The sequence below is a fragment of the Charadrius vociferus genome, unplaced genomic scaffold (assembly GCF_000708025.1).
Source record: "Charadrius vociferus isolate BGI_N301 unplaced genomic scaffold, ASM70802v2 scaffold174, whole genome shotgun sequence".
Lineage (NCBI taxonomy): Eukaryota > Metazoa > Chordata > Aves > Charadriiformes > Charadriidae > Charadrius > Charadrius vociferus.
Window position 1 is genome coordinate 3,653,544 of NW_009648441.1, and position 11,704 is coordinate 3,665,247.

The following is an 11,704-nucleotide window of genomic DNA, read 5'->3' on the forward strand; positions in this document are numbered from 1 at the left end:
TCTGGAGGACATCTAGTCCAAAATCCTTGTCAGCTTTCCCAGAGTAGATCAGCTCAACTGTAGCTTCATCCTTCCAAGTCTTGAAAATCTCCAAGATGGACATTCTTCATCTCTGCACCTGGTTCAGTGCTACATTGCTAGTAAAGAAGCTTTTACCTATATGTCCTATCTTAACATTCCAATTGACTATTTGTGACCATTGCTCCTTGCACACGGAGCTGGGAAAGAAAGCTGTCAGGAACATGCTCTGTGGTGGATGAATTTTCCATATTCTGTGATCTGTGGACAGTCAATTGAGAATCTCTACCCTAGGCCAGGAAGGATGCTGTACTGAACAGAAACTCAAGTTGCAACATCCAAACTAGGTGGATTATCGGTCATCAAAAACGAAGATAAAGTCTGGAGACGTTCATCAGGAATATATGCTTAAGAAATTCCTAGAATCAATGGGGGAGATGATGTGTTTGTTCATGTTTTATGGAGTAAGATTTAGTTCAGCTAGCGTTGTAAAGACATGCTAACTTTGAAAATAGGATTTACATTCTTTTGTAAGTGTATGTAAAAACACATGCACTCACATGTGCATGTACAGAGAGTCAGCAGTTACCATTAATCAGATTTGATTCTCCAGATTTATTGTACATACCTGATGTTTACATAAGAAATATATATATGTATTTGTAATATGTTTCTTCATCTATGAATCTGACCAACTATCTGTCTGTCATTTCACTGTAACATTCTGTCATTTGCTAAGATTAACTGGTAACAGCTGTGTCTTTAGTTCTTCCCTGAGGTGAATCTGTAGACTGAATGCCCTTTAATCTAAAAATTACTTGCAAAGTTTAGGTGAGAAAACACATTACCTTGGTTTTATAGATCTGTATTTGACTGTCTCCAGGAGTTAGTATTCTTGTAAATGGGGTGTGTTGTTCAGTAAGGGCATGTTTAATATGAAGTTGTCTATTACCATGGCAGCTAAGGAAGCTCTCCCTTTTGTCCCTTTATGGGAGCTAGAGCAATGCCAGAAACAGTTCTTCTCACTTCATTAAATCTAGATACGCCTTAATGGTTTTTAAAGCCATGCCCCTAGTAATAGTAATAATATTGCAGTGCATTTTATACATTGTTGCTAGTTAACTGTAAATGAACCTACTGCTGTTAGCTCTATGTACAATTACGTTTATTAATTTGCATTCAGTTTTAATATTTATATAAATTCCCTGATCAAGTTAAATTATTTATAGTAAATAATGTCAGGAGCACTCAAAACAGATCAGCCTACTGGCAATAAAGTGTTTTAGGGCTTTCTTTTTCTTGGTTTCTTCTTTGGTAAAGGAATGGAGAGAGAGCATATTGTATTTGCTGAAACTATCATAAATTACCAAAGGATAATATTAATAGGAAAAAAAGCCCTGTATTAAATTATTTTCTGTTTGTTTTTTTTTTTTTTTTAATATATATATATATATATACACATATAAGAAATAACCATACTAGCTATTTGTTTTTCAAAGAGAAAACCCCTAACTTTTTATTCTAGCAATTATTTTGCTCTTCAGCAATGCTGATTTTACAAAATTACAGAGCAAACACTACTAGAAAAACAGCTTTCTTTAGTGCTATTCCATCAAATCAGTTGTTTCTTAGATTTTGAATTTGAAGAACACCAAAAGTGTGCATGTGTTGAAGTACTGCATAATATCCATAGGATACACAAAAAATCTGCTTTGAACTTCATGGATTAAGAGGAAATAATGAATGCATCCTGATTAGAACAAATGTTTTCCAGGAGGGCATTATTTCAGGCATATTGCAAGGACTACTATCACATACCGGTTTATCAGAATAGCTACAAAAGTTTTGTTTAGCCGTGTCCAGGTAACTGGACAAAATTAAGTCCTGACTATTTTCGTTCACGGGCTTTGAAGACAGTTCAGCTGGTTTGCATAAATTAAATAGTTCTTCAAGATTTGCAAGCTACAGTCACAGGACACAACATGAGGAACTTTATTCTCATAGTATTGTATGTGCCCATCTTGACTTCAAAAGAATCCCAGTACCTATTGCTTCAAGGGCAAGAACTGTTTTATACAATCAATGAAATGATAGCTAAAAGTAAGGGGGGAGGAGGGGTCTTAACTGGACACTGAAAAATTGACTTGCTAAATTGAGCTTATCTGGAGGTGATTCCTTAAACTAAGAAGTGTTTTTTTAGGATTGACATGAAAAACCTGATATACAATTGCTTGTTTTTATTGAGTTGCTCATTTAAGCAAACTAAATCTCTCTTTGGAAAACATTTTTTTTTAAATCTTAGTACAGTCATTAGTAATTGTGTCATATTTCCAGTGCACCAGGCTACTTAAAATACTGCTTTATCCGTAGGTATCTTATCTTGTTTCTCATTAATATCTCCAAATCCCTCTTAATGTTACAGAGAGGGGTCCAAAAAAGCCAGCTGCTTGTGCTGTGTTTTTTACGTGCCCTTGCAGTTCCAGTGCTCTGTGTGGAGGTACAGAGGTTGTTGCTTTCCCTTGTTTCTTATAGAATTTTAGAGTAAAAATTACAATGGGATAACCTGCTCCAAAATACAAATTATACTGCAAGAAAATGTTTTATTTCGACACACTACATAGACTATACCATTTCCCTGACTTCCTACAGGATATGTGGAACACTGCTGAAAAAAAAAAAAAAACCAACCAAAAAAACAACAAAAAAAACCCACAACCTTTTTTTCTTTCCCTTATGAGGTAACTCCGAGCAACTCTGGTGTCATCCCTGGTACGGCATCACGGTGCCAGAGATGGGAGGCACTGCCCAGGCTCATGCTGATTAAACTCCAGAGCAAGTGAACCTGGGTTTAAACGCATATAAACTGTTCTGCCTTCTGTGATCAGCGATCCAAGAACCCTGACATTTATCCTGCCACACTTTGGGCAGGAATCCTCAAAAACCATTGTAGTGGTTAAAAAAAATGTGCTGCTGAGTATTACAGCATGGCTTTGAGAACAAAGTTGCTTGATGTTAAGATATAGTGCATCATTTTTAATGAATTGATTAAGAAGAACCTAAATATTTTTAATCCATCTCCAAAAAAACCTCAACCCAAACTCTCAAGAAAACCCTAGCTTTTGCTTTTCTTATTATCCTTCTGAAATTTTTGCTTGTTTATTTGCTGAGCTTACATACTACTTTCCACTGATAACAACATAAAAAAGCAAACCAAAATTACAGTCCAATTAACCTACTAATATTATAATAATCAATGTGATTCATGGACCTAAATTCTTGGTGTTTGCCCTGAAAAACTCTCCACATTAATTCTGCCTGCTCTCTTGAAGCAAGTTGGTGGTAACTGCTGTTGTTTTAAAAAATGTTAGACAATTTTTGATACTGCTTTGAAATGGCAAGAATTTAGGAAAATTGAATATTCAGTGTAGAATAAACAAATCTTTAAAATACATGAATGGATACCAGTGCCATGCCTTTGTTTTGTCCCTGAAGCCTTCTGTCTGGAGATGTAGTTAACACACTGTTATCTACTCCTCTTTGCCAATGTAGTGCTCTTTTTAACTGTATTTCCTGCTCTGACTTCATGGTTTTTTTCACCATTTGTAATTTATGAGCCATTAAAGATGTTGTTTGATGTAGGTGCAGCACAGAGCAGAGTAACTACTGCTGTAAAACACAAGTTTTGGCAGCGTCAATCAAAGTATGCTTTCTGCATAGTAATGTGAGTTTTAATGATATCTGTGAGAAATTCTTTAACTCATTACCCCTGTGAATGCCAAATAACCCTATAACTAAGATACAGGTAATTGTGCTGAAAATCAGAACTTTTATTCTCATCAGCTGTCAAGAAACAGGCTGTGACTGTAGGTTATGAGCCTCTGATGAAAAAAGTCATTTCAAACTCTAGCTGTTTTCTTGATCCTGACAATCGTCAGAGTTGGGAATTATCAGAGGACTTCCTCAATAATACACAACAGCAGCTCATCAAAATCAAGACCATTTGCTACCAACAACTAGTTTATAAAAGGACACTGTTCCAAGCCCAGGGTGTTGTTTTGATAGAGGAAAGAGCAGAAAAGGAGAGTGGAAGTGGACAATTATGTCGCAGAGATGACACTGTTTCCTAACAGAAGCAGTAACTTGCACCTGCACCACCTGGTTCCCGTGTAAGCATTTGCTAGTTTAGGCCCGATCTATTTCTTTTTCACCAATATTATGGAAAAACCCTGAGTTTTGCCAAACATGTCTATATAAAGGTTGTACTTCAGTGAGAAATAGTTAGAGATGATCAGGTGAAATCAGATACCACAGGGACTACTGTCATTTTCCTCTGTTCTGTGTGCACTTATCTGCCATTTCATCAGTGACATTACTGTTTTATTCTTTAAAATCTCTTACTTTTCCTGTATTCTGATGTGTCATAGGCAGCAGGTGGCTCTTCTCCCCCCCTCCCCCCCAAAAAAAAAAGAAATTAATTTGAACATATTCAAAACTAATGTGTTGGGCTTTTAAATATAGGCTTGGGGGAGGCAAAGGCCCATAGGTTTCAATCAAGAAGAAAAACTCTTCACTTTCTTAATGCTTATATTATGACACACTGTTAAAAAATGTGTAATGGGATTCAGATTAAAACCTGGTTGTGCCACTCCAGTCCCATCTATGAAAAAATTACTAGCAATAAAAATATTTCTTAGAGTGAGCTCTTAATATTTCTTTTTTATGCCCTCTATAAGCGTAGGTAATTTCATTGTACCATCTGAGAATACAATAAAGATCCTTAATTTACTCTGTATGACCCTTTCCTCTTTTACATATTACTTATTTGAAAATTATATCTTGAGTGATAGTAACATGAAAAATCAAACAGCCCCCACAAATACTAAGTGGTGCCTGAATAGGCCAGAGCTAAAGATTCCTTTTTACACTGTCCCATGAAGATCATAGCATATCTCAAGCAAACCTAAAAGGCTAAGTCACTCTTTAAAGTACAGTTTCAGCAGAGGATCAGTGGGAAAGGTGCCCACAAATATTCTGCTTAGATTCTGCATGCTGTGCTCTCTCTAAATCAGTCTTTTGGGTCAGTCCAGAGGTTCTGTAGATTCCTGGCTGTATCTTTATACAGTGCCCACTCTTCTTCAAAAGCCCGGCTGAGATATCTCCACAAGATCAGAGCAGGGCTGGGGCTGCCTGACCCACCCGGCCTTGGTCCCTGCAGAGGGACGTGAAGGTCACAGTGGCTGCCGCAACAGATTAATGCAGCCAAGGCGTTGCGCTCTTGCTGTCAGTGACCATTGTCAGGAACCACAAAGGGGGAGTCTGTAACAAATCCTGAGTACAAAAATGAAGCAGGCTACTCATAGGGAGATAGTGTTTCTCATTCCTTTTGGTAAGAGGTTGAAAAGTCAGATGTGGTCCTTTGAATGTATTTTTTGTTCCAATGCTCTCACTACGGTCCAACCTTTTTTCTGAATCCTTCTAAGCTTTTACATAACTTTTGCATTTACTTCTTTTCATTTGCAGAGAGCACATTTTCTGGCGTATAAATATAACTTTCAAAATTCAAGCATATAGAGCCATGCATCAGATGGTTCATGAAGTATGCATTAGCTTTGTGCATGCTGACATCATTGGTAAATTGTTGGTTTATCAGTTATCAAAACAATAATGGCCAGCAGTTTTAAATAGACCTTCAATCCGCATTGCTTGATGTGTCTTGGAAAAAAAATCTTTGCCATCTAAATTGCTGTAATGTATTTTCAGCATCTCTTCCTATGTATCCTGTATTTCAGGTGGAAAAAAAAAAAAAAGTGTTCAGCAATTAATTTTGCATAATATCAATGTATATAAAATACTTACAGTATACTGTAGTTTCCTTGCTGAGAAGCTAGTTCCTTTATAATTGCTGCAAAGGACTCTATTCTAATTGGATTTATTCTCAATAAACTTGATCTTTCTACTCATTTCATATTTTTTTGCACCTTAGGTATCCTAATTATCCTTTTCTGCTAATAGTTGTTTCTTTTCTTGTTTTATGCTGTCTGTTTCATCATACTTACTTTTTTATTACTTTTGAACAAACTGCAGCACACACAGTTTGCCATCTGTTATGACATTTTTCTTAGAAAAACATTTTTTTTCTTTACAATTTGCTGATTGCTCTTACTTTCTGCTAGGAAACTTTCAATATTTTATGTACCTGTTTCAAGCCTAAGAAAAGGGGCTCAGTTTGATACTCTCCCTCTATCCCTTTCCTCCATCATCTCTCTCTTCCTCTTCCCCTCCCTCTCTCAATTTTGTGTGTGCATGTGTAGAAATTGCTCTCTCTTTTCAGCTATTCAGTTGAACTGTGCCATCTTTGCCATGTTTCCAACCCTCCTGACAACCTAGAATGTGATACAGAACACAGTTAATGGGCAGAAGTTTCAAATTCTTATAGTGCATCCAGTATTTGTCATGCTCTGCATGGGATTCGAAGCTGACCTAAGACATTTCTAAGACAAAAACTGTGAGTGGCAGATGTAGCTGTTTCACTTACTGTAGCCCTTTTCCCAGGGTCTCCACTCCCTGTAAGGAAAGCATATAGTCCAGAAACTGCTGAGATTTCTTTCTATATTTTTTTTAAATGAAAAAAACCATCACTTATTCAAATTTGTTACGGTGAAAAATGAATCTTTTGTTAGAAGTCATGGAACAAGCTTCTACAATTGATCATGCATCTGATGATCCTTTAAGCATAATTCTCATAAAATCATTCATGTTGTCTTTTAGGGAAAAAACTTCAAACATCACACCTCTCTGTCCATTCTTCATGATAATATTAAACGAATATGCTTTTGCATGCTTTTAGGCTAAAATCTTTCACCAAAGAATACAAGACTGAAATCTTTGTGTACACACACTGAGGCCTGACTCAAAGCCAGTGGTCAATGCCTGCAATTCCCTTCTAGAGGAGGCCTATAACTTCTCTTCTGTTGCAAGTTAGGGAGTCAAACAACTTAGAAAATATTAGTCTTAGTGGTTTCTAGAATGAGAGAACATTTCATTGCCCTGCCCTCATTCAGGATGGTTCTGTTTGTAAGTGGTGTAGCACTTGTAACCTTGCACAAGTCTCTGGACAGAAGACACAGTCACAAAAAGCAGTTTGCAGGATGGATTTGGAGATATTCTTGTCTTATCAGAAAGTTTTAAGTAATAGAGAATGAGGAAATTGGCCACTTTTGCTGGTGATAATCTAACTGAGAAATAATGCTAATTTTTGCTCGTTTTTACTGCATATGCATAGAATCATAGAATCATAAAATTATCTAGGTTGGAAAGGACTTTAAGATCATTGAGTCCAACCATCAACCTAACACTGCCAAAACCACCACTAAACCATGTCCCTAAGCACCACTTCTACCTGTCTTTTAAGTACCTCCAGGGATGGCGATTCCACAACTTCCCTGGGCAGCCTGTTCCAATGTTTGATAACACTTTTGGTGAAGAAATTTTTCCTAATACCCAATCTATACCTCCCCTGGCGCAACTTGAGGCCATTTCCTCTTGTCCTAAAAGATTCCAGCAGTGCATAGTATGCACTCAGGTACTAGTGAACTATATGCTAAGTTCCATGGCTATTGTGCAAGTTATAATTTATTATCCCCATTTTACAGATGGGAAGACTGAAGTGTGGAGTGCTGACAGCAAATGAGTCCCTCAGTGCTGTAGCCAAGAGAGCTCAGACCTCCCGAGTCATGTCTGTGCTTTCACCTTGACACACAGTGATGGGTTCGTCACGTTCCTTTCACTGATTTGAGCAACGGCGCAGCTGTGAATATCTGGCACGGTAGAGCTGAACCTCTCTGCACTTACTACTTAGCTGCTTCTTTGAAATATTATCCAGAGGCATCAAAGGTGTTCGTAGTTACTGCTGAGAAACCGAACAAAAGGCATGGATATTTTAATTCTTCTTGTGAGAACGTTCACAGCTGTCAAACCTGTTTGAGCCTTCCTGGAAAACATTTAAATTTGGTTTGCTTCTGAGTGTTTGTCATTATGATTATCAAACACTTTGTCATTTAAAGTTGATTGATGAAGCAGTTGCTTCCTTGAGCATAGCTCTTAATAGAGACCAGGGCTATAAAACATCCCTCTCTCCTCTGTTCCTGGGGGGCATTCTCCATGGAAGCAAAGCTCTGGTGAGCAAATTATATTCCAGAGTGCAAGCACTAGATGGCACGAGTAATTTTATGGGCACTTCAGTATTTCAGCTAACTCCATCTGTTCAGTACACTAATTAAAAATTCAGCCACAAACACTGTTTAGAGGAACATCATAAAAAGTTAGCTGGAAGTGATTTGTATCCATGTATACTGTATGTTCTTTATTCTGCACACCATGCAGCTGTTACATTTGATGATTGTTCCAGGCTCAAACTGGGGCAAAGTAGTGATTTTCCTGAGGCTGTTTATTGTAATAAGTCCCATGTTTTGTGTGGTTATACAAAGACATGGGGTCTCCACATTTAGGGTACTGTTTGAAGCACAGAACTGAAAAGGGGTATTGCATTAATACTACCTTGAAAACATCCAAGGCTTAGATAATTCTTTATAAACATACCTAAAAAGCTTGTAACTATTTATCCTAACATTTTCAGGAAAATTTTAATAATCCTTATATGTGGAAATTAGGTAAATTCACAAAATGAAATTTTTTCCATTTTAAGGATTACAGTTTTTGATGAAGACAGAGGTAAACTTGCAATTTGTAGACTGATACGGGTACATATGTCTGCCCAAAGCAGTCCAGTGGACCATATTTTTTCATTCCTCAAGAACTGTTTCTTTTTTTGTCTGTTGACTACTCCTTGGAAAACACAGAAGCAGTTCTTTGAATAGGGGTTGTAATTCATATCTTCAACTCTTACCACTTATTTGAACAGTAGATAGGAGAATTTTGTCTCTTCCTTCTATCTATCCCACTCAGCCAGCTGGATCTTGACTGAATAGCTGCAACACAAAATATTTGATACTACTCCTTTCTTTACCTCTTATCCCACCCTGCACATGTATACCTGCGCCCTTTAACAGTAGAACGGTGTGGGCTGGACACATTTGCCAAGGAAAGGATCCGACATTGAATCCCATAGGGAGGGAATGTCCTGGTTTGAGGTAGCCTGCATAAAGTACCTGGACCCTGTAGAGCAGCTGGATTTGTAAGGCATGTCTTACTTCTCAGTATTCCCCTGTTGCTTGGCTCTAGCAAGTGCCCGTTTGGCTTTCTAATCATCCTGGTTCACATTCAGATGTGTTTAGCCCTTCCTGTAGGCACTGCAGGGGGTCTGGGTACCCGGTGCAAGATTGTGCTGTTGCATACAGGCATTGAAGAGCCCAGACACAAACAATCTTTTTTTTTTTTTTTATTCACCAGTGGATGTCTAAGCTAGCTCACTTTTTTATTTGAAAGCTGGTGGCAATATTTCTTTTCTCATGTACCAGTGATGTGGCATGCCCATTTTTCTTCTGCCTAACATTGCACCAGGCTTTCAAACATATGACTCCCACCTTTTAGGTGAAGGTCTCTGCGCCTAATTTATGAGGTATTCCAGAACAGAGCTTGCTAGCTGTCTCTTAAGTTTCTCAGCTTGAAGGCATTCCGAGGCCCACTAAATATTGCAATGTTTCATGTCTAACCTGAAAATATTAACTTCAGAGGGGGACGATGGTACAGACACTTTAACATGCACTGTTCAAAATTACCAAGTGAGTCAAAGGTTGAACTTGGCATTTCCCATCCCTTGCCTCACGAATATTCAATCAGTGATGTGTCCCTTTAAAAAAGCTGCAGGTTTTTTAAGAGTGTTAGACTCCAGTTCATGTTGCATCCCCTGCTTTTTTTCCTAACACTTGCTTGTGAGGATAAAGCATTTTGGGACTCATTATTTACTCGGTTGCACAATACATCACTATTTTAAGTTCACTGTATTGGTGCAAAGAATTTTAATTATCAATTTAAGGATATATTTGTAGTACTATGTGAACATTTTTTAAAGGTCCTCAGGTTGATCCATTATATTTTCATCCAAGTTTGCAATAGACACATGTCATTGCAAGAAATTAACCTTTATCTTGGAAAGAAAAATGTAGTTCTTTGACTCATTGTATTTGGATGAGCTGAATTACCTAATAGAAGAGTCCCAAATGTTAAAACAGATTTTCATAAGAAATAGGAAGATTTCTCTTGGAAACCTTCAAAATCCTATCTTCCATTTGGCCTCTTGAGCTATCTGCTTGGTATGGTGCCATGGGATGAAGTCCTGGAGGGAAGAAGGGCCCAAGAAAGTTGGTTAATATTCAAGGATCACCTCCTCCAAGCTCAGGAGCGATGCATCCCTACAAAGAGGAAGGCAGGCAGAAAAGCCAGGAGGCCTGCATGGATGAACAAGAAGCTCCTGGACATGATCAAAAGCAAAAAGGAGACCTGTAGGGCATGGAAACAGGGGCGGGTAGCCTGGGAGGAATGCAGAGGAATTGTTCAAGCAGCCAGGGATCAAGTTAGCCAAGCTAAAGCTCAGAAAGAACTAAATCTGGCCAGGGACATTAAGACAAACAAAAAATCCTTCTTTAAGTATGTCAGCGAGAAAAGAAAGACTAGGGAAGATGTGGGCCCTCTCCAGAAGGAAATGTAAGAGCTGGTTATCCAGGACAGAGACAGAGCTGAGGTACTCAATGACTTTTTTGCCTGTCTTCACTGGCAAGGACTGCAGCCGCACCTCCCATGATGCAGAATGCAAAGGCAAGGATTGGGAAAATGAAGAACCACCCGCTGTAGTACTAGACCACCTGAGGAACCTGGTGGTGCACAAGTCCATGGGACCTGATGAGATACATCCATGGGTCCTGAGGGAACTGGCAGATAAAGTTGCTAAGCCACTAGCCATCATATTTGAGAAGTCGTGGCACTTGGGCGAGGTTCCTGCCAACTGGAAAAGGGAAAACATAACCCTTATTTTCAAAAAGGGAAAGAAGGAAGCCCAGGGCCAGTCAGTCTCACTTCTGTGTCTGGCAAGATCATGGAGCAGATCATCCTGGAAACTCTGCTAAGGCACATAGAAAATAAGGAGGTGATTGGTGACAGCCAGCATGGCTTCACCAAGGGCAAGTCATGCCTGACAAATTTGGTGGCCTTCTACGAAGGGGTTACAGTGGCAGTGGACAAGGGAAGATCAATGGATGTCATCTACTTGGACTTGTTGACACCATCCCTCATGCTATCCTGGTCTCTAAATTGGAGAGATATGGATTCGACAAATGGACCACTTGGTGGATAAAGAACTGGCTGGACGGTCGCACTCAAAAGGTTGCGGTCAACGGCTCAATGTCCAAGTGGAGAGAAGTGATGAGTGGCATTCCTCAGGGGTCGGTACTGGGACCTGTACTGTTCAATATCTTTGTTGGCGACATGGACAGTGGGGTTGAGCGTACCCTCAGCAAGTTTGCCGATGATTCCAAGCTGTTTGGCAAGGTAGACATGGCGGAGGGGAGGGATGCGATCCAGAGGGACCTGGACAGGCTGGAGAGGTGGGCCTAAGCCAACCTCATGTTCAACATGGCCAAGTGCAGGGTCCTACATCTGCGTCAGGGCAATCCCAAGCACAAACACAGGCTTGGCAGGGAATGGCTGGAGAGCAGCCCTGAGGAGAAGGACC